The 23567-nt window shown below is 47.2% G+C and overlaps 1 protein-coding gene across 1 annotated transcript in view; it reads right to left on the bottom strand.

Moving 5' to 3' along the window:
- The window catches only part of HIP1 (huntingtin interacting protein 1), a 152228-nt gene that overhangs the window by 51174 nt on the left and 77487 nt on the right, over nt 1–23567 (bottom strand). The window lies entirely within an intron of this gene.

Consider the following 23567-nt stretch of genomic DNA (forward strand, 5'->3'; position numbering starts at 1 on the left):
CAGACCCCGCTGCTCCACTGTTCCCTTGCAGGGCCCCCCTGCGGGGGGGCAGAGGTGGGCAGCACTCCCAGGCCAGCTGGCCCGGGCTGTCCTAAGGCAGCGGGCTTTGCTGCCTGGCATTGGCTGTGCCCAGCTGCTGCGCCCGCATGCCACTCATTCACTTGGCCCAACATGGCAATTAAAGCCTGCACAAAGGGATGCCTTTCATCCTCCAGGGAAACATTATTTCTCCGGGAGCAGGAGGAAGAGGCGCTGAGATCAGGGAGGGGCTGTGGCTCAAAGACCGTCCAGCTACCCCCTCTCTCACAGCTAGAACCTTCCATGGAGCCTACCCTAGCTGGCCCGGGTTGACAGTGGTCACTCTCCTCTCTTGTTTCCCTGCTCTTGGGCACTTTCCAGCTCCTAACCAAATTCCCTTTTATTTTCTTACTTCTATCATAGGGCAGGACGAATATTCACTCCTTTCTGGTCGTTTTAAAAATCGTAACTCTCTTCTGAAGTAAGCAAAGCACGTTATACCTGTAAATATAACTTACACACACACATACATGGGATCGTATCGTGTAGGCTGTTCTTTGAAATACAGCCTTTTTCTGTTTTGCTTTGCTTCCTTCCACAGACATCATTCTACCCCCAACCCATGTTAGCAACCCGTTATGCATCCTGCACGCGTGCACGCACGCACGCACACACACACACACACACCCCTACATTCCGAAGGGCTTATTTTTGTCACTGTTCTATAAAACTGGGACTGTCATGCACAGACTTTTTCACATCTTGCTCTTCTCCCTTGAAAATATCCCATGAAACATTCTCCAAGTGAACTGGTAAAACGCTAGCTCATTCTTTAAAAAGATAACATAATATTCCATGGCGGGGGTGGATGTCATTTATAGCATCCCGTATTGGGAGGCAATTTATTTCCAGTAAACTATTTTTGTAAACATTCTTATACATATATCCTTATTAATTGAGGCTTTCGTTTCCAAGGGATAGAGTACTAGGAGTGAGATTACTGGGTCCACTTTTTTTTTTTTTAAACTTTTCATTATGGAAAAGTCCAAGCACACACAAATATGATGATTAGTCTAATAAGCCCTCATATAGTCAGTCCCCAGCACCAATTATTATGAACTTGCATCCAAACATGCACCCTTATGGGTGAGGGGTCACAAACATTTTCTGTAGAGCCAGTTAGTAAGTATTTTAGGCTTTGCAAGTCACATGCTCTCCATCACAACTATTCAGCTCTGCTGCTGGAGGGAAAAAGCCACCTCAGCGATACTAAATGAATACAGAACTGAATGACTGTGGCTGAATTCCAATAAAACTTTATTTACAAAACCAGGAGGTGGTCTGGATTTGGCCTGCACCTCTAGTGTGCTGACCCTTGCTTTATACCATTGGTCACTGATTCCCTTGCTCCCTGGATTATCTGAAGTAAATTCTAGGCGTTATACCATTTTACCAGTAAATATTTCAGTAAGAACTTCTAAGAAAAAAAAAAAAAAGACTCTTTAAAATTTAACCATAATACTATGATCACACCTAAAATTTTAAGGATAATTTCTTAATGTCATCAAATGGTTAGTGTTCACATTTCTCTCTTGTGTTAAACAAACAAACAAACAAACAACTTTCTTGCAACTGTTCTAATCGGGATCTAAACAAGGCTGCCATCACGCTTTGTAAACAGGCTCTAACAATCACATTTCCACTGGCGATGTTCAAAAGTATCCCCTCCAACGGGGGTTATCACTTCTTTTCATTTTTGCCGGTCTTACGGGTGTAGCGACATTTCATCATGAACTTGTAATTTCCTGACTGCTAGTAAGTTTTGAGTATTTTCTTATATGTTCCCATGGTTGTTGATTGCCTTACCTAGTGAAGTATGTTCATCTTATCTTTTATAGCTTCTATGTTTACTTACAGCTTCTCCTGCCCCATGTTTATACTGGTAGACTCTTACATTTTCCTCTAAGTGTTTTATTGTTTGTATTTTATTGTGTTTGAATCTTCATCTGGAAAAAATACATACTTATGTATACCTCATATATGTATATGTACATGTATATGTGTATGAATATATTTGGTACAAAATAGGTTTTATACCAAGATATGGTCTTTTATATCTGGTTTACATAACTTTTGGGTGTGTTCTTTAAGTCCACTATTGCACGTATTTTTTTTTCCTCTACCAGAATCAACTCTTTTTTTTTCATTGAGATGTAGTTAATTTACAATGTTGTGTTAGTTTCAAGTGTACAGCAAAGTGATTCAATTATACATATATATATATATATATATATATTCCTTTTCAGATTCTTTTCCCATGTAGGTTATTATAAGATATTGAGTATAGTTCCCTATGCTCTACAGTAGATCCTTGTTGTTTACCTATTTTATATTGGGTTCGCCAAAAAATTCATTCGGTTTTAAGTACAAATAAAAGATGTTTTTCATTTTCATGAAGAGCTTTATTGAACAACGTATTCACTAACCGAACGAACTTTTTGGCCAACCCAATATATAGTAGTGTGTATACGTTAATCCCAAACTCCTAATTTATCTACCTCCCTCCCCCATCCCTTTCGGTAACCATAAATCTGTTTTCTATGTCTGTCAGCCAGACTCAACTTCTTTAATAGCATAAGCTATTAAAGAAGACACGTTCAAGTTCAAATCCCCCAGCGCCTGTGAATGTGATCTCATTTGGAAACAGGGTCTTTGCAGATGTAATTAGTTAAGATGATGTCATACTGGATTAGGGTGAGTCCTAAATCCAGTATGACTGGTGCCCTTATAAGGAGGCCAGGTGAAGACACAGGCACACAGACACTCAGGAAGAAGACAGCCATGTGAAGATGGAAGCTGACACTAAAGTGATGTGTCTATAAGCCAAGGAATGCGAAAGATGGCCAGCAACCACCAGAAGTTAGGAAGAGGCAAGGATGGATTCTTCCCTAGAGCCTCCAAAGGGAACGTGGCCCTGCTGACACCCTTATTTTGACCTTCTAGCCTCCAGAACTGGGAGAGAACAAATTTCTGTTGTTTTAAGCCACACACTATGTGGTAATTCGTTATGGCAGCCCCAGGAGACTAACACAGGGTCCTTTCCCCATCATGCTCAGTCACCTCCGAAGACAAGGAGAGTGCAGATACTCCTTTCCCTCTCCCCTACAGCACACGCAGGGGGCGCCACTGAGCACAGCTGTTGGCTGTCAGTGCATCGGTAAGACCAGTCCAGAAGGAATCTCATATAAGAGATGCTGCAAGAAAGAAGTAAAAAGTTTATCCCCCTAAAATCTCCCAGTGAGGCAGCACTTGTGTCCTGTGGAGACCCAGCGCTTCCAGCTTCCTCTTCACAAGTCCTTCCTTGGACCTTGTTTCTCAGCTCCTTCTTCCATGCCTGTCCCACGTCATCCTCTTTCCTTCAGATTTCCTCAGGTGAGTTACATGCTTTCAACTATGTTTCTTTCCTGGCTCTAGAACAATGATGGGATCCTGGCTGCAGACAGACCTCTGGGCAAAGTGACCACATTTGCTGAGCCTTTAAAGGTTGCCTGCATTCATAAGGAGTTATAAGGGACCTAAATATGACACCAAGAGATGCAAATCCAGTAGGGTGCAAACTGAATGTGGTCAAGTTCTAGGGGGTTGGTAGAGACAGCCAGTAGCACAGGCTGTGATGGAAAAAGAGAAATCCATGTTGGCCGGAAATGCTAGAAACTGCGTCAGGGCCTTGAGGGAGGACTGTGATGGGTGGGGTTTAGACTTGGTCCACAAATATCTATTCATACTGATGGACCAAAGACCAATTGCCCAAGCTTGTGGTCAGTATGAGCCTTGCTTACAAAAACAAACAAAAAATCCTTAAAATTCCCTTAAGCCACATAAAATAATATACCATGAGTTTGTAACTGTAGACTGTGTGTGTGTGTGTGTGTGTGTGTGTGTGTGTGTGTGTGTGTGTGTGTCTGAAAACTGAAAATATCCTGTACTCTACATGTTGAAAGGAAGGAGAGATCCTGTGAAACTGCGATGCTGCCCAGGGAAACTTTGTCTAAGGAAGAAAGGGGTCACCTGTCTGTCCCCGGTGCCTCCCCTGCCACTGACTGACTTCTCTCAATGACGCCGCCTACAGATTCGAGGGGCACTTATGGTTGTTGCACAGAAAGGCTAAGCCACTTGCCCAAGGTCACACTATTCTGGTGGTCGGATCCTCGAGCCCAGCTCCGGAAAGGCTTGGAACGCGAGGGCCGGTTCTGCTGCAAGGCCACGTGTGTGCAAGGGCAGAACGGGGCATGAAGGCAGAAAGGGAGGTAGCACTGAGTGCGGGGGGCCAGTGGGCTTCGGAGGGGGCGGGAAAGGACGGAAGCAGCTGAAGGGAAGAGAGTTGAAGGAGGCAGCTATTAATAGCAGAGAAGTGAAGGAAAAAAGGCCTCGACCTAAAAGATGGAAGTGAAATGGAAAGAACCCGACACAAGGTGGGCTATGAAGCAATTCCAATAGGACTGGCCAGTAGGAGCTCCCAGTTACAGGGAACATAACAGAAGGAAGAATCAAAGATGCTGCAGAGGTTTTGAAGCTGGGCAGGTGGCAGAACGAGGCAGGCATCTGGGGCTGAGGGGACACTGTAAGCAAAGGACGATGAGGCTGGGGGGGCTTGGGGTGAGAAACAGTCATTTTTAAAAGATTGAGGAAGTGAACTGGCAGTAGCAGTGGTTCTAATCATCAAGATAAAGGCAGCTAATGAGTGCTTACTACCCAGCCCTGTGTTAATAAGTATTTTGTACGAATTATCTCATTAAAGTCTTATAACTTCTACATCCTACGAGTGAGTATTAATATTAATCATCTTCATTTTACAGATGAGGAAACCAAGGCTTAGAAGGGCTATGTAAATTGCCCAAGGCTGCTCTACCGGCCGGTGTAGAGCTGGAACTCAGACTCGGAAGTGGGGCTCCACAGCTCAGGCTCTGGATCACAATCCCCACATGAGACATGGCCCTCCACACCACAGAGACACAGAACCAGAGTCCAAATGATTTCCACAGACTGGAAAAATGGGTGAAACGTCACTAGATGCAATCTAGCAGGTATAAAGGAAGTTCCCTATGTTTGGGTCTAAACTCGCTGGCACAGGGGAGATATGAGTCAAAGCAGCACTTGTGAAAATGATTTAGGTGTTTTATTTGGCGGCCAACTTAATATAAGCAACGCTGTGATGTGGCTGATCACAATGCAAGTCTGGCTCTGGATGTATTAAAAGGAGCACAGTGTTCCGAATGAGGGAGGGGATGGTTCTAATTCCTTATGAAGATAAACTCACATGTAAAACACTCTTCAGTTTTAGACCTTGTACATTATGAAGGAAACCAACAAACTAGACTACTTCTAAAAGAGAGTGACCTGGGCTGGGATAAGCCTGGGGCCTGAAGACAACTTAGAGGAATATCAATATTCTTAAAGGTGGTCATGTGGAAGGAAGAATAATTCCAAAGATCAAAACTAGACCAATGGGTAGAAGTACAGTCAGGCCGTTTTTGGATAAACTTAAAGCTGTCTCATGAAAGAGAGAATTCCCCATTATGAGAAGTATACAGGCAGAGGCATGGCAACGTCTTCTTAGGGTTACTGTGAAAAAGACTTACAGGCTCAGGCTGGATTAGGTGATTTTTAGGTTCCTTCTCACTGTTAGACTCTGTAAACATCCTTCAGATGATGGTGGGCTTTGGATATAAGGGCAAGAAATTGTGACCTGGTGGACACTGAGATCCACAGAAGGCTCTTCTGTTTTTATGTTTTTTATTTTTGGCTGTGCTGTGGCATGCAGGATCTTAGTTCCCTGACCAGGGACTGAACCCATGTCCCCTGAAGTGGAAGCATGGAGTCCTAACCACTGGACCACCAGGGAAGTCCCAATGGAAGGCTCGTGAAGCAGGGGAGGGACCAGATGCAAACGCCACTCCGTCCTCCTGAGTTTGAGGAGGTACCTTTTCAGTGCCCTGAAAAAGGAAAGTGTGAAACAACTTTTGTGTGGACATTCAGAGTCACAGCCCCAGTACGAGCCCAGGACCCCAACACAGCACCTAGCCTAGCCCTGGGCTGTGGAACGAAGTCTCTACCCAAATCAATAGCTACAAGACACCTGCAAGCCTTGGCTGCCCTGGTCAGGACTGCCACAGACCCTTCTCTTGCAGCTTTGGCAGGTTCCTGGGAGTGCCTACCCACTGCAGCCAACATGCCCAAAGTTCTCCAATCAACGCTTCCCTACCGAGAAGTCGGGCAGGGTCCAGCCCACAGCTGCAGGCCCACCACCCGGTTTCTGTAGCAGGCTTTTCGGGCTCAGAGGCAGGGCTGAGCCTCTGGGCCCGTAAAGGCAGGCTGTGGTCCTCTGGGGCCCTCGGAATCTCAGACACTGGACACATCCAGGGCGGAAGTTCCACGCTAGGCTGAGTTTCCTGTACTTGTGCAATGCTCGGTGCCGGGGATGCCACCCGGCGTCACACGCCCCTCACTTCCTTCTGCATCCCAAATCCTGCCCCGTCTTCTGAGCACAGTCCAAACTTGACCTTCCCTTAGACCTGCGAGGCCACTCTGGCCAATCATTTCGAATTTGTTCCTTCTTTCTTTTTAAATTCCCATTTCTCTTCGTGTGTTTGACAACAAGTATATTGTCTTACCTCCCCGCCAAGATTAAAATCCCAAGGGTGAGGACCCTGCCTTCTGACCTCGTGGGCCCGCAGCTGCTAAGGCGGGGCAGAGTCTTAATAAATTATTAAATCATTAAGGACTTAATGACTGCTTCCCAGTGCGCCTGCCTCTAAAAAGTACCAGGTATGTGATTCATGGTCTCTTGAGAAAATCTGCTCTCTTTCCCTCCCCTCCCCAGACTCTCTCTGAATTAAATAATTGGGTTCGGAGCTGGGCGATGCCTGGGGGGCGCTCCCAGGGCAGAGGGTGAGAAATTCGGGGCTCCACTGCCCACCTCCGGCCTAGGTTAGAGAACATCCTCTGAGAACAGGCTGTTCTACAGATTTCGCCGGAGTCACACAGGACCTCAGACCGTGCAGTGTCCCCCCTGAAAGACCAGCATTGTACACCACTTCCTGACCCAGCTGGCCCTCGTGTCCCAGGCTGGTTCCGGAGGGCCAATTATCAGCAGGCACCGTAGGAAGGGCGGCTTTCCGCTCCCCGCCCCCCCACCGCCCCCGTCCCTGTCCTCTGCTCCCTCAGGACAGCCTCAGCCAGGCTGCAGCCAATGGGGAAACTTCGGGCCTTGCTTCTGCGGGGGGCCAGGCCTGGGCCCGTGCTGCGGGGGCAGCTGGCCACAGTCAGGTCACGCACACAGCTGCTGGCAGGGACCAGCGCTTGGGCTGCCAAGGCCGGGCTGGCTCGCAAAGGTTCCATGGCAGGGGCAGGCACGGAGGATGTGCCCGGTGCGGGAGGCGGGTCCCAAAGCCAGGGACCGGAGGGCCCAGTGCCCCGGCCAAGTGTAGGAAAACCTGCGACCAGGCAGGGCAGAAGGAGAAAGGAGGAAGTAGGCTAGAAAGGACACAGAAGGAATGAAAAGGGCATCAGTGGGCGGTAGGCATTTGCTCAGCAAAGCCAGAGGTGGCCACCACCGATGGCCTTGGTGATGCTGCCCAGCATGGGGGATGCATGCTGCATCCCTCCACCGCGTCAGATTTGGAGGCTTGGGGTAAACAGATGAGGCAGGTGGTCCTGTTAATACCTGCTGCGCAGGGCAGAAAGGGATGCTTTGGGCCGTCAGCTCCTCCTGGAGAAGAACGAGGCTGGCGATGGGGAGGGTGGGCTGTGATGCCGGAGAGAGACAGACTCAAAAGACTGCTGGGGCACGTCATGGTAAAGGTGGGGGCAGCCTGAGCGAGGATGACAGATTCAGAACCGAGTCGCAGTCACACGAGTCTCAGGGAAGAGACAAGCAAGGCACAGAAGACCGCACATAGCCTTCAGCACTGAGTGAGACTGCTCTGGTCTTGGCCGTGACACTTGGAAGTGGATGTCCAACGTCAAGTCTTTTGAATTCTTCTCTTGATCAGAAATAATAATAATAGAATGTCGTCACTGTTGTCACCGGATTGATTAGGGGTAGCAGCTGAGCCTCTACCAGGCGCTGTACTTGGGGATTTGCTTCTGATCCCCCCTCCCCTAGAGGGCAGGGAATCTGACCCATTTTCCAAGTCAGGTTGCCCAAAGAAGCAAAGGCAGCCACAGGCGGAGCCAGAATTCAAACCCAGGTCCCTGTCCCCACACTGTGCTCCCTTCAGCTACTCGGCAGCCTCAATGCCATCCACCTGCCTGACTTTCTTTTTTTTTCTTACTTTTTGGCTACACCACGTGGCATGCGGGATATCTTAGTTCCCTGACCAGGGATCGAACCCGAGCCCCCTGCAGTGGAAGCATGGAGTCCTAACCCTTGGACCTCCAGGGAAGTCCCCTGCCTTGCTTTCTACCCCACAGCAGCTGCGCCCCAGATCTCTACTGCTCCTGAGTGATCTCAACCAGGCCCATGGCTTTGAACTCTTCATTTCTGCCAACATGCCCCACTGCCCAACTATTCCTCTCCCAGTCTCCCTAGAAGTTACCCTTAACTGCTGCCTTTGTCTCAATGCTCCCATCCAACCCATCAGCAATGCTGCCCTTTCCGCCTCCCAAATCCCTCTGTTATCTCTCCATCTCCTCTGCCTCCAGCCAAGCCCAAACCTCTATCATGTCCCCACTGGACCACTGAAATAGCTTCCCAAGTGGAAGCTCCCTTGGGAGCTCCCCAAGTGGCTCTCTGCCCAGCAGCCAGAGTGATCTTGATAAACCACACCTGAGATCACGCCACCTGCCACAGAACACGCCACCTGCCACAGAACCCGCCACCACCAATGAAGCCTGCCCTCCCACACGGCGGACAAAGCCCTACACCGGCGTCAACTCCCATTTGCCCTCTTACTTGTTACACCCCGACCACATGGGCTGCCTCTTTGTTCTTCAAACATTTAAAATTCTTTCTGTCTCTGATGCTCCTTATGCCTGGAATGGTCAGATTTTTGCCTCCCATTCTTTGCAAGGCTGGATGTTCCTTCTTTTCCCGGCTGTTCAAATACCACCTCCTAGGCAGCCTCTCTAATCTAAAGCATCTCCCCACCCCTTGGCCTGCAGTACCTCTTTATCATGACACAACCATCTTGGTTATTTCCTGTAGAGGCTCTTATCTCAACCTGAAATTCCCTTGTTGGTTCCTTTGCTTGTTGTAGGTCTCACCACTAGACAGTGAGCTCTGTGCTGGCAGGGACCGTGTGATCCTGCTGTTCCCCCCCAGTGCACACACTGTGCCTGACACGTGGATGGGCTGACAGAGGAAAAAGGCTGCTCGGCCCGGACCTCTCCAAGTAGACATCCTCATCACCACGTGATACCTTGTTTGTTCCACTCACCTGTCTAGGAACCTCCATCTTCCCCTTCCCAAGTCACATTTCTTTCTCTCCAATGAAAAATCTTGCTGATATTTAAATATAAGCTGCCTTAACTAATGATATCCAGTTATCCTTTCTTACAATCCTTTAGCACTTAGCTAGGCTCCATATGGCTAAATACTTTGCCTCATTTAAATGCTTTTTATAAAAGGTATGTGCTATGGACTGAGTTGTGTGCCCCCCAAATTTGTATGTTGAAACCCTAACCTCCAGTGTGATGATACCTGGAGACTTTGGGCAGTACTTAGGGTTAGATGAGGTCATGAGGATGGGGCCCCCATGATGAGATTAGTGACCTTAAAAAAGAGACACCAGAGCAGGTTCCCTTTCTCTTGCTCTCTTTTTCTCCACAACGTGAGGACACAACAAGAAGGTGGCCGTCTACAAGTCACGAAGGGAGCCCTCATGGAGATCCAAATCAGCCAGCACCTTGCTCTTGGACTTCCCAGCCTCCAGCACTGTGAGAAATAAATTCCTATCGTTTAAGCCACCCAGTCTATGACATTTTATTATGGCAGCCTGAACAGACTAAGAGTATTTTTTTCTCTCTTTTTTTTTTAGTATTTTGTGAGTCTTATCTACTTCATAAGCTGAGGACTATTGAAATTAGGATCACATCTCTCCCTCCCCTCCCGTTCTAAAGCCCCCAACCATCCTCTGGCTTCTGGAGAGGTGGTGAGTAATCTAATTATCTGGGTCATGCAGATTTCGAAGGGTTTAGCAAAAGGAAAGGCACTCGCTCTTCTGCAGTCTGATAATCTAGAGGGGAAGACGGAGTAAGAAAGTTGAGAAGATTAAAAAATGTCAATCAACTCTGTAATAGGTGTACAAACCTGTGTTGGGAGCAGGGTGGCCAGGACTGTGAAGCACCCAGAACAACTGAAGAAACAAGCAACCAAAGTGGAAAACACTGGGGGAAGCCATCCAAGTGTCCATCCACAGAGGAATGGGTACACAGAACATGGTCTATCCACACAATGGAATATTATTCAGCCCTGAAAGGAAGGAAATCCTGACACCTGCTACAACATGGCTGAACCTTGAGGACATTATGCTGAGTGAGATAGGCCCGTCACAAAAGGACAGACCCTGTTGGATTCCACTTATATGAGGTACCTAGAGCAGTCACATTCAGAGAGACACAGGTAGAATGGTGTTTGCCAGGGGCTGGGAGGAGGGGGAAGTGGAGCGTTATTGTTGAATGGGGACAGAGTTTCAGTTTGGGAAGATGAAGAAGTTCTGGAGAGGGATGGTGGTGATGGTCACACAGCAATGTGGAAGTACCCAATGCCACTGAACTGTACACTTATAAGTGATTAAAATGGTATATTTTATGGTATGAACATTTTTACCACGATAAAAACACACCCCCACACACAAAAAGGAGGAACTGATTAGGCTACAACAGGGATGAATCTCAAAAACATGATGCTAAGAAGCCAGACAAAAAATGTCACGTATTGTATGATTCCATTTATACGAAATACCCAGGATAGGCAAATCCATGAGACAGAGAGCAGACTGCTAGGTGCCAGATTCAGGTAGGAGGGGGAATGGGGAGTGACTGCTTGACGGGTACAGGGTTTCCTCTTGGGGCGATGAAAAAAATGTGCTGAAGTTAGACAGTTGTGATTGGTGGCACAACATCATGAATGTACTAAATGCTACAGAATTATATACTTTATATTGGCTGAGATGGTGCGTTTTATGTTACGTGTAAAACAATTTTTTTTTTTAAAGGTGGAAAACACGGAGGAATTATGATTCTGACCGAATACCTCCTTTTTGCAGGGCAGGGCCGCCATCTAGGCTGTAGGACTAAGCTACACAACTCCAGGTGGGCCCCTCCCAGACTGTGAGGGATGATCCTTCTACCTAGACCCGCTGCCTGGGTGCAGGACACCATACCCAGTGCCGCTGGAGACGTGGGAGAAAGTGGATCTTGTCGCCAAAGAGTTAACTGTTTATAGGGAGATAAAGACCGTCCTCTTCCTGTTCCTCTTTCTATTCTTTCCTTCCTTCTCCTCTGACGGCAATTTCAGAAGTACTTGATGAAAAAAGAAAGCAGCACGGGTGCACATGTTACCTATGCCTGTGTGTGTGAGCAGGATCAGAAAGCTAAAGCCAAAATGAGATGAGGCTTCCAGAAAATGTGTGGGACCCCCAAAAGGGCTACCTTATTACACGAAAAGCAAAAAGAACAGGAAGGGACGGGCACGCTGCTTTCAGCAATGGTGAGATGTTGATGCTAAACTTTTTTTTTTTCTTTTGGCTGCAGCATGTGGGATCTTAGTTCCCCCACCAGAGATCCAACCCGCGTCCCCTGCATTGGAAGCAGGGAGTCTTAACTGCTGGACCGCCAGGGAAGTCCCAATCAACTCCTAATTTGCTTCTGTCTTTTCTGTCCAGGATGATCTTTGAACTGAAAAAGGCAGAGAGCATTGAAAGAGCAAACCCAAGGTGAGTGAGGAGACTGTCAGAGAATTCCCGGTGCTGAGTGAGCTCAGGCTTCCGACTCGGACGAGGAAGACACGAGGGGTTAAGAGTGACACACGTGGCGAGATTGTGGGGAAATGGAGTGGTGCCCAAGGACCACACATGGGTGAAGATAATCGTGATTTACCGAAAGAAAAGACGGCAAAATTCCACCTGTTATTCGTGAGAGATTCCCAAAAGGAAAGGCGGCGCCGCTCACCAGGCACCAACTTACGTTCACGGAAGCAAGTCAGGCCAGACTGACCTCGTTTCCTCGTTAAAACTCTAGGCCACCGTTTCAGGAAAACATCAACGTCTGTGTCTGATTTTCCATCATCAAGGTGCTTGCCAGTCTCTTATAACATCTCATTGACAAGGATGAGAAAGAACAGAGGCTACTGGGGGTCGAAACTACTGACTGCCAGCCAGACCTGACCTGCAGCCTGAGTATAACCTATGAGCCGGGATTGGTTGTGGGATCTTAGTTACCCGACTAGGGCCACCGGCAGTGAAAGTGCGTAGTCCTAACCACTGAGCCGCCAGGGAATTACCCTGGTTTTTACTTTTTTTTTTTGCGGTACGCGGGCCTCTCACTGCCGTGGCCTCTCCCATTGCGGAGCACAGGCTCCGGACGCGCAGGCTCAGCGGCCATGGCTCACGGACCCAGCCGCTCCGCGGCATGTGGGATCTTCCCGGACCGGGGCACGAACCTGCGTCCCCTGCATCGGCAGGTGGACTCTCAACCACTGCGCCACCAGGGAAGCCCCTGGTTTTTACATTTTTAAAGGAAGCAGAGGAGGTGGATGAGGAGGAAAGAGGGAGGAGGGGAGGAGGGGGGAGGAGTAACAGCTGCAGGAGCAGCTGGCCACAAAGCCCAAACTATTTACTATCTGGCCCTTGGCAGAAAAAGTTTGGTGTCCCCTGAGCTAGACAGGGAGGTCCACAAGGGTCGATGTCCGCCCTTACAGGTGCTGGTTGTTGGCTACCATCATCTTGATGTTGGGAGTAAATGCATTTGGATGATACTGGTAGACCATGACCATGGGCGAAAAACAACAAAACAGAAAATTCCTGGGCCCAGAATCCTAGTACATACGGGCGAACAGCAAACCAGGTGAAAGGGGCCAAACTTATTCCCGGTAAGTTCATTAACAGTACGATGTGGCCCCCATAATAAAATAAAATTTAAGAAGGTAATTTCATTTTGAGCTACATCAACAGAATTAGAAGATCCAGCACAGGAGCCAATCCCTGGTTTTACAGATTTCAACCTCACCTGGAGTACTGAGTCATCCTACCACGTGCGGAGAGGCTGCTGAGCAGCGAATAATGCGTTCAGCTCTTGGCGCCCCATTCTAAGAGAATTACAGATCAAGTGGGTGTGGGCAAAGGAAACCAACTAGGATGGTGAACCACAGAAGGTCAGATGAGAGAACAGAAATCAGGGAAAGTGGTGGTGGGGAAGAGTGATGGGGGAGAAGGGGCACAGGTGTCTTCAAATATATTAGTTCCCGGGGGCTTCCCTGGTGGCGCAGTGGTTGAGAGTCCGCCTGCCGATGCAGGGGACACGGGTTCGTGCCCCGGTCTGGGAAGATCCCACATGCTGCGGAGCGGCTGGGCCCGTGAGCCATGGCCGCTGAGCCTGCGCGTCCGGAGGCTATGCTCCGCAACGGGAGAGGCCACAACAGTGAGAGGCCCGCGTACCGCAAAAAAAAAAAAAAAAAAAAAAAAAAAAATATATATATATATATATATATATATATATATATATATATAAGTTCCCAGCACCTGTGAGAAATGGAAGGTCTCAGGGCCAGATGGGGACCCTTGAGTGAGGATGAAAAGAAGCCAGATTCTGTCTTCATCACCTCCCCAAACTGGGAACAATCCCAATGTCCTTCCACCTAGGGACAAACTGTGATATAGCTACACCACGGAAAGCTACTCAGGAATAAAAGGAAAAAACTACTGATTCATGCCAACTATAGGATGAATCTTAAAAGTATTATGTGAAGTGAAAGAAGCCAGTGTGGTTGGTGTGTTTGGGGAACAGCTAGAAGGCTGGTCAGGCTGCAGCAGAGTGAGAGGAGGGCAGGAAGCGCCAGACCAGGCAGGGCCTTGAAGGCCGTTAAGAACTTTAAGCAGAGGAGAAACAGGATCTGATTCTGTTTTTGAAAAGGAAAAGAGGCCCAGATGGAGCTCTAGGCCATTCCATCCACATCGGGGAGACAGGAGGAACCAGGGAAGGAGAGGGAGAGAAAGCAGCAAGCCAGGCAGGAGGGGAATGGAGGCCGCAGGGGCATGGGGAGGGGAGCAGAGAACCGGAGGAAGACGTATGGGAGACAGTGGGGACAGAACGGACGTCTCCTCCCCTCCCAGGGCCCGGGGCTCAGCGCTGGGGCTCTTGAGGTGTATGAACAGCCCCTCAACTCCAGGCCCCCCTCCCCCACCAGTGACCCCATTTAGAACCAGCTCCCTGGCTGGTTCTCCATCCCCTGATGGGGTCACACAGACAAGAAATACAGACTCCCCGTCTGCAATCTTTCTAGATTGGGTGTAGAGAGGCTGCAAAGAACACTCTTTTTCCAGAGACAAATACCTATATTTCCTTCTCTGAAAACTATCCAGGATGCTTGTAAATTCCCAGAGAAGTGATCTCCCTGTCTACATGACAAGACCCCCTCCAGCCACGGTTCCAGATTCTGTGGGGACAGAGTGAGAGAGCCGACGGGAGCAGCCTCCCTCCTGTACCTTCAAGCCTCCGAGAGGCCTTCCCAGGGCAACCCGGGCCCCTTGCTGTCGTGCAGCCCTCGTCCTCTTGTTTTCTCTGCCACTGTGCTGGGAGAGAACCCCCAGCTCTGCATCCCCAAAGGTCCTCAGAAATTCTCTACAGACTCTGAATCAGACCATCCAGCACAGGGGCAACTGATTACAGAAAGGGGGACCCCATCGTGTCCTCCTGACCCGGAGAAGAAGCCAACAAGCTCCGTCTTCCCTCCCTCATTTATCAGGACTACTGAAGAGTCCCCTTGAGCCAGGTCATCCTGCATACCCTCTGGCAAAGATCAGCATCTTCCCTGCACTTTGTCCCCCAATGTAACCCAAGCTCAGGTCACCCACCAACTTGAGCATCCCAATGTCTCCTGTGGGTCTCAGCCACTGTGCACACCAGCAGCCTCCTCCCAAGGGAGAGCAGAAGGTCCGAGGATGTAGGGCACGAGGGTTAGATACTGAGACGTCGGGTCTCAGGGAAAAGGAGATGCTGGCCCATCTTCCCTCTTCCCCACCTGCAGGCGGCTGTGGCTTCAGACAGGCATGCTCTGGCCCCCACCGTTCTGTTTCTCTTGTCACAGAGGAAGCCTCGGTTCTGCCTTCCTAGTGACCCAAACTGCACCGCCACGTTCACAGGGGCTGCACCGAGAACTCATTAGAGTCCCTCTTAGGGCCAGGCCTCTGCCTAGAAAGTGATGCCTGGGGCAGGCCCATCAGATTCATCCCGATCGTTCAGGAGGCACCCAGCCAAGCTCGAGCGGCCTTTCGCAATGGCCTTGGTTTCCAGATAGACAGCTGGTCTGCAAGAGTGGAAACCCTGAGCTGTGTCTTTCCCCAAATCACCAGCATTGCTCAACTTCCTCTCCTCCCCGCACCATGCTCTCCAGCACTCTCCACCTCCCAGATTTCTAATGGGGAGGTTAGTTTTGTTTCTTCTCTTTCAGCAGCACAGAGCAACTTTGCTCTGACTCTCTCAAGACACAGGGGGGAGGTAGTGGCACAGCACAGGACCCACCCTTCCTCAGCTCCGTGCCTCTCCCAGACCCCATTCCTAAGAGTGTCTCCGTGTCAAATGAATGAGCTGGGAGGCACTTGAGAGACCTAGACAATGCCAGAGCCTGCCACTTCCCGCCCCCCAAACCTCTGTTTTATCTTCTATTTCTACAGCAAACTCACCCCCATGTTACTATATAACTGACCCTCTACCTCTACTCTCCACCACCACGGACCCAAATAAAGCAGCAAGAATCACTTTCCTCCTGAGTTCTCCCTGCTGAGAAAGCGATGGGTCCCTGATCTCGCGAAATCCAAACTCTCCCACGTGGCTTCAGTGACACCCCTTGCGTCTCCTTCTTCAGCTTCACTTCTCACTTCAGATGGCGGTCTTCACAAGACTGTGACCCAATTTTCCCGAAATGCAATTTATAAATAAATAGGGTCCCATTTTACACAAGAGGGCGGCTGCGGGAAGATATGTTGACTCCAACAATGAATTCGGTAACCTTAGATCTTCCCAATTCACCTGTTTGGCTCATTCAAATGTGTGAAGACCAGGTGTGCATGGAAAATAATAACAATAGCATTTCTCCTTTATTGTCTAGCCTTTCACAGTCTGCAAAGAGCTTTCATTTGCAGTCTGACTGATGTTGAGAAACCCTGGTGAGAGAGCTGGGCACACTTTATAGGGAAACAAGTGGGCTTGGAGAGGTCCAGCCACACCAGTCGGGCACATGCTCTACACTCTACAACCTATATGGTTACAACTGAACTCTTAGCCAGAGCCAACTTGTTTACTAAACCCCTGCTCTGACCTCTGATGAGAACCAAAAGGAGAAAGTTTTTCAGAAAACCTAGAGTGGGTACCTGAAGAAGACCATCCCTGAGGTCAAACAACCTCTAAACAAATCAGCCTGTACTATCGTCATGGAAGCAGGTTCTGGTCTTAGTTGCTCGCACACCTCCCACCAAACCCCCATAATACACAGTTTTATTCTTTCTCGGGAGGAACCTGTTCCAGTCTGAAGGGAGACAGGTTGGATGTTGGGCCTGTGAAGTCCAAGGTCACTGCAGGCTGACACTGTTGAGATCACCTGGACTAAACTCCATCAGGCAGAGGTCCCAGGAGTTCGCTCTTCTCTGAGATTTCCGCAGGTGGGTGACGTACCGAGAGGGGATAGTCCGGAGCCCTGAACTCCAGCCCCCAGACAAATCAGCCAGTCCGGTCACAGTCTATGGCCAAATTCGCATCAAGCACCTTCTGCAAAGCCCCATAGGGGATGCCTGTCCAGCCTCATTCAACAGCCTCAAATAGCACACAGTGTTTTTTTGGTCAGTGGTTCTCCAATCTGGCTGTACCTGAATATCACCTAAGAACTGACCCCTGTATCCCCCGTATGCATTCATCCACCCCTAACAGATTCCTTTGCTCCACCCAGGATTGGACTCATCTGGTCTGAGAAAGGGCCACTGTTCACCATACTCTAAATCCGGCTGTGTTACAGAAGAACATTCTATGTCAGAGTCTAAAGGAGGAAAAAAGCTCAGCTAAAGGAAAAGCAGGAATGAAGAGGGGGAAGAATGGGAGGAGCAAAGAAAAAGGGGATAATAAAGACTTTATATTATAATATTTACTTTTATAATAATAAAGTGGAAAGATGGAAAATGAAGAGATTTCCTCAGCTCAGACAAGCATACCCTGATTTAAGTAAATATAATTTTTTTTCCGGAAAATATGAATGGACACTAAGGACAAATCAGGAGATTAGTCAATTTACCAAAGGATTTGACATCAGATTCCTTTAAATAGCAATCTCTGCTAGTACATTTAAAATAGGATTCCTTTTACAGAAGTGTGATTCATACAAAACCACATCTGTTGCATAAACCTCAGAAAAAGAGCTCTCCTGCCATATACTCTGCCTAACTATAGAACTGGCCCAGTACAGATGGTCACCTGTTTTCTTCCAAAAGATACCCAGCCCTGCTGTCACCTATTTCTCTACTTTACCTGATCATGGTTCATTGATTCCTAAGGGCCACTGGATTCTTCCAGTCTTCTCTAAACTCAGGGAGCAACTGCTCTGAATTTTCATACTCATTCATCCAACACATATTTCTTTTTTTTTTAAACATCTTTATTGGAGTATAATTGCTTTACAATGGTGTGTTAGTTTCTGCTTTATAACAAAGTCAATCAGTTATACATATGCATATGTTCCCATATCTGTTCCCTCTTGCGTCTCCCTCCCTCCCACCCTCCCTATCCCACCCCTCCAGGCGGTCACAAACCACCTAGCTGATCTCCCTGTGCTATGCGGCTGCTTCCCACTAGCTATCTATTTTACGTTTGGTAGTGTATATATGTCCATGCCACTCTCTCACTTTGTCACAGCTTACCTTTCCCCCTCCCCATATCCTCAAGTCCATTCTCTAGTAGGTCTGTGTCTTTATTCCCGTCTTACCCCTAGGTTCTTCATGACATTTTTTTTCTTAGATTCCATATATATGTGTTAGCATACAGTATTTGCTTTTCTCTTTCTGACTTACTTCACTCTGTATGACAGACTCTAGGTCCATCCACCTCACTACAAATAACTCAATTTCATTCCTTTTTATGGCTGAGTAATATTCCATTGTATACATGTGCCACATCTTCTTTACCTATTCATCTGTTGATGGACACTTAGGTTGCTTCCATGTCCTGGATATTGTAAATAGAGCTGCAATGAACATTGTGGTACATGACTTTTTTGCATTATGGTTTTCTCTGGGTATATGCCCAGTAGTGGGATTGCTGGGTCGCATGGTAGTTCTATTTGTAGTTTTTAAGGAACCCCCATACTGTTCTCCATAGTGGCTGTATCAATTTACATTCCCACCAACAGTGCAAGAGTGTTCCCTTTTCTCCATACCCTCTCCAGCATTTATTGTTTCTAGATTTTTTGATGATGGCCATTCTGACCGGTCTGAGATGATATCTCATTGTAGTTTTGATTTGCATTTCTCTAATGATTAATGATGTTGAGCATTCTTTCATGTGTTTGTTGGCAATCTGTATATCTTCTTTGCAACACATATTTCTTGAAGGCCTATCACGGGCACTACTCTGGGGGTACAGCCGTGAACAAAAAACGATGTCTCTGGCCCTGTGGATCTTATATTTTAGTGGTAGAGAGAGGGTAAATAATTAAAATACACAGTACGTGAAACGGTGCTCTATGAAAGATAAATAAGGCCTACAATGAGGCTGGTGCACACTAGGCTGGTGTTAGCACCTTACACAGGGTCATAAGGGAAGGCTGGACTAGGAGACAAAGGGCTGCATTTGTAAGTGATGAGGAAGCAAGCCCAGCAGACACCTGGGGGAACAGCTCCAGGCAGAGCCCACCTGGCAGGTATGAGGAACAGCTAGAGGTTAAGCGGGGCTGGTGCTGAGAGGTCAGAGGTGGGAGGGGCCCCATCACAAGGGGCTACTGTAAGGGCCAGCCTTTGTTCTGAGAGAGACAGGAGCCACTGGGAGGTATTTTTTTTTTAAGATCCTTTCCTATTGGTTTCACATTAAAGCGAGACAATTCTCTTTTTCTTTTAACATTTATTTATTTTATTTATTTATTTTCCTTTTTTTTTTTTGGCTGCATCAGGTCTTAGTTGCAGCACACGGGATCATTTTCGTTCCGGCGCGGGGTCTGCTCTGGTTTCTCTCTAGTTGCAGTGCGCGGGCTTCTCTCTTGTTGTGGCGTGCGGGCTCCAGAGAGCATGGGCTCTGTAGTTTGCAGCACGCGGGCTCTCTCGTTGAGGCGCGGAGCTCAGTAGTTGCGGCACGTGGGCTTAGTTGCCCCGCGGCACGTGAGATCTTAGTTCCCCGAACAGGGGTTGAACCCGCGTCCCCTGCATTGGAAGGTGGATTCTTTACCACTGGACCACGAGGGGAGTCCCCCTCACTGTTTTTTCTTTTTGAGCAAAAGGGTGACATTATCGGACCCAGTGTTTTAGAGGACCCCTCTGGCTGCTGTGCTGAGAAGAGGCTACAGGGACCAGCCTGCAAGTGGAGGGGGGATGATTAAGATGCTGCTGCTTTAATTCGGGCCAGAGATGATGGTGGCTCAGATGTGGCTGGCAGCAGTGGAGGTGCTGAGATGTGGTGGGATTTGGATACATTTTGAAGGTAGAGCTGACAGGATTTGCTGCTGTTTGGACGTGGGGTGTCAGGAAGGAAAGAGTCAAGGAAGGCACCATAATTATTTGCCAGAGTAACTAGAGGGCCCGAGTTGCCATTAACAAGATGGAAAGAATCACGGGAGGACAGGCTTGGGGCAGGGCAGATTGGAGCTTGTTTTTGGACATGTTAAATAAGAGATGTCCATTGGATATCCAGACAGAGCTGTAAATGAGCCGGGGGATGTGCAAGCCTGGAATTCGGGAGAGGTTCAGGCTAGATGCATCAATTTGATAGTCATCAGCATATACAGAGATGGGATTTAAGAATGGATAAGATCACCAAGGAGTAAGTCCAGATGAGAAGTCTGGGGACAGCCTGAGTACACCCAACATTCAAGACAGAGAGACATGAGGGAATGAGTAACGGAAACAGAAAAGCAACCAGGAGAGGGTGTGGCCTCCTGGAACCGCATGAAGAAACATACTTGAACTTCAGTGGTGTTGGACGTTGCTGACAGATCAAACAGGATAAGAGCTGAAAACTGACCACTGGCTTGAACATCGTGGTGACCTTCACCAGGGCTTTGTGGTGGAGTGGAAGAGAGCGCCTGATGGGGGATTCAGGAGAAAAGGGGTAACAGGGGCACTGGAGGCAGCAAGTGCTGGTGAGGGGGACAGAGAAAGAAGAAGGTAGGGTCTAGGTTTCCTTGTTTTAAATGGGAGAAGGTATAACCTGTCTGTATAGACGTGAGGGGAGAGAAGGGAGAGGGTCGCTGGGATGGGGAAGGGGTCCAATGCACAATAGGAGGCGGCCACCCTGTGAGAGTAACAGGCCAGGTCACAGAGTACAGACACAGGTGTAAGCAGGTGCGCTGGAGACAGCTTGTGTGAGCTCTCTTGGGATTGCATCTCCTTTCACAGTGAACTAGGAAGCAAGGTCAAGGGCTCAGCATGAGGGCAGCAGAGGAGAAGGCAGGACGTACCGTTGAGGGAAGTGGACGGCTGCTTAGACTGCGGGGACGCACAGGCCTCTGGAAGCAGCAACAGCACCCATCGAGGAAGGAAGTCCAGCTGGCCCTCTGCCTCCTCTTCTCCCAGCCAACTCTCCTCCACCCCTGTCACTTGTCCTCACACCAACTCTTCTCCTCCTTCTCTTTGCCTTTCCAGATTTAAAACAGTTTGGACCTCGATGGACTCAATACTCAGATATACTTGGTCACTTTGGTGCCCTTCTTCTTCTCCTTCTTCACTGAGGCCTTGCAGGAAGGAGAGGTGGGGTTGACCTGTGCTTGCTTTTGGAACGTGGGTACCAGGGACTTGGTGGTTGATGTGTTTGTTTTCGGGGGATGAGGTGGGGGCAGGAGTCCGGGGGAAGCAAGGGAAATATAAGGACAAAACATCCAGACTGCCATCACATCAACAAAAGAAAAGATGGAAACTACATGATCATCTCAGATGCTGAAAAAGCATCTGATAAAATTCAACATCCAGACATGATAAAAACTCTTGCCAAAGTGGCACAGAGGGAACATATCTCAACATAAAAGCCACTTATGACAAACCCACAGCCAACATAATACTAGACAGTGAAAAGCTGAAATCTTTCTCCCTAAATTGTGGAACATGACAAGGATGCCCACTCTCACCACTTCTATTCAACATAGTATTGGAAGTTCTAGCCACAACAATCAGACAAGAAAAAGAAATAAAAGGTATCCAAATCAGAAAAGAAGAGATAAAAGTCATTATATGCAGATGACATGATACTCTATATAGAAAACCCTAAAGACTCTACACAAAAACTATTAGAACTGATAAATGAGTTCAGCAAGGTAGAATACAAGATTAATATACAGAAATCTGTTGCATTTATTTACACTAACAATGAAATAACAGAAAGTAAAAAAACAATCCCATTTAAAATCACATCAAGAAAACAAAAAATCTAGGAATAAACCTAACCAAGGAGGTGAAAGACTTAAATGCTGAGAACTATAAAACTATAAAGGAAATCGAAGATGATCAAAGGAAACGGAAAGATATCCCATGCTTTTGGATTGGAAGAATTAATATAGTTAAAATGGCCAAACTACCCAAAGCAATCTACAGATTTAATGCAATTCCTATCAAATTACCCATGACATTTTTCACAGAACTAGAACAAATAATCCTAAAATTTATATGGAACCACAAAAGACCCAGAATTGTCAAAGCAATGCTGAGGAAAAAGAACAAAGCTGGAGGCATAACGCTCCCAGACTTAAGACATACTACAAAGCTACAGTGATCAAAACAGCATGGTATTGGCACAAAAACAGATATACAGATCAATGGAACAAAATAGAGAGCCAAGAAATAAACCCACACACCTACGGTCAGTTAATCTTCAAGAAGGAAGGCAAGAATATACAATGGGGAAATGATAATCTCTTCAGCAAGTGATGCTGGGAAAGCTGGACAGCCACATGTATATCAATGAAGTTAGAACATAACCTCACACCATTCAGAAAAACTCAAAATGGCTTAAAGACTTAAATATAAGACATGACGCCATAAAACTCCTAGAAGAGAACATACACAAAACATTTTCTGACATAAATCTTAGCAATGTTTTCTTAGGTCAGTCTCCCAAGGCAATAGCAAAAATAAACAAATGGGACCTAATCAAACTTATAAGCTTTTGCACAGCAAAAGAAATCATAAAACGAAAAGACAATCTAGGGACTGGGAGAAAATATTTGCAAATGATGTGACCGACAAGGGCTTCATTTCCAAGATATACAAACAGCTCATACAACTCAATAACAAAAAACCAAATAACCCAATCAAAACATGGGCAGAAGACCCAAACAGACATTTCTCTAAAGAAGACCATCTGGCCAAAAGGCAGATGAAAAGATGCTCCACGCTGCTAATTATTAGAGAAATGCAAATCAAAACTATAATGAGGTATCACCTCACACTGGTCAGAATGGCCACTATCAAAAAGTCTACAAATAATAAATGCTGGAGAGGGTGTGGAGAAAAGAGAACCATCCTACACTGTTGGTGGGAATGTAAACTGGTGCAGCCACTATGGAAAACAGTATGGAGGTTCTTTAAAAAACTCAAAATAGAGTTACCGTATGATCCAGCAATCCCACTCCTGGGCATATATCCAGAAAAGATGAAAGCTCTAATTCGAAAAGATACATGCACCCCAATGTTCATAGCCACACTAGTTACAATAGCCAAGACATGGAAGCAACCTAAGTGTTCATCAACAGATGAATAAAGAAGATGTGGTACATACATACAATAAAATATTACTCAGCCATAAAAAAAAAGAATGAAATAATGCCATTTACAGCAACATGAATGGACTCACAGATTATCATACTAAGTGAAGTAAGTCAGATAGAAAAAGACAAATATTATATGATATCACTTATATGTGGAATCTAAAGAAAAGATACAAATGAATTTATTTACAAAATAGAAACAGACCTAGAAAACAAACTTACAGTTACCAAAGGGGAAGGGAGAAGAGGGATAAATTGGGAGCATGGGATTAAAAGATGTACACTACTATATATAAAATAGATAAACAAGGACCTACTGTATAGTATAGGGAACTATATTCAATATCTTGTAATAAACTATAATGGAAAAGAATTTAAAAAATAGATA

This window comes from Lagenorhynchus albirostris, chromosome 15, assembly GCF_949774975.1.
Source record: "Lagenorhynchus albirostris chromosome 15, mLagAlb1.1, whole genome shotgun sequence".
Lineage (NCBI taxonomy): Eukaryota > Metazoa > Chordata > Mammalia > Artiodactyla > Delphinidae > Lagenorhynchus > Lagenorhynchus albirostris.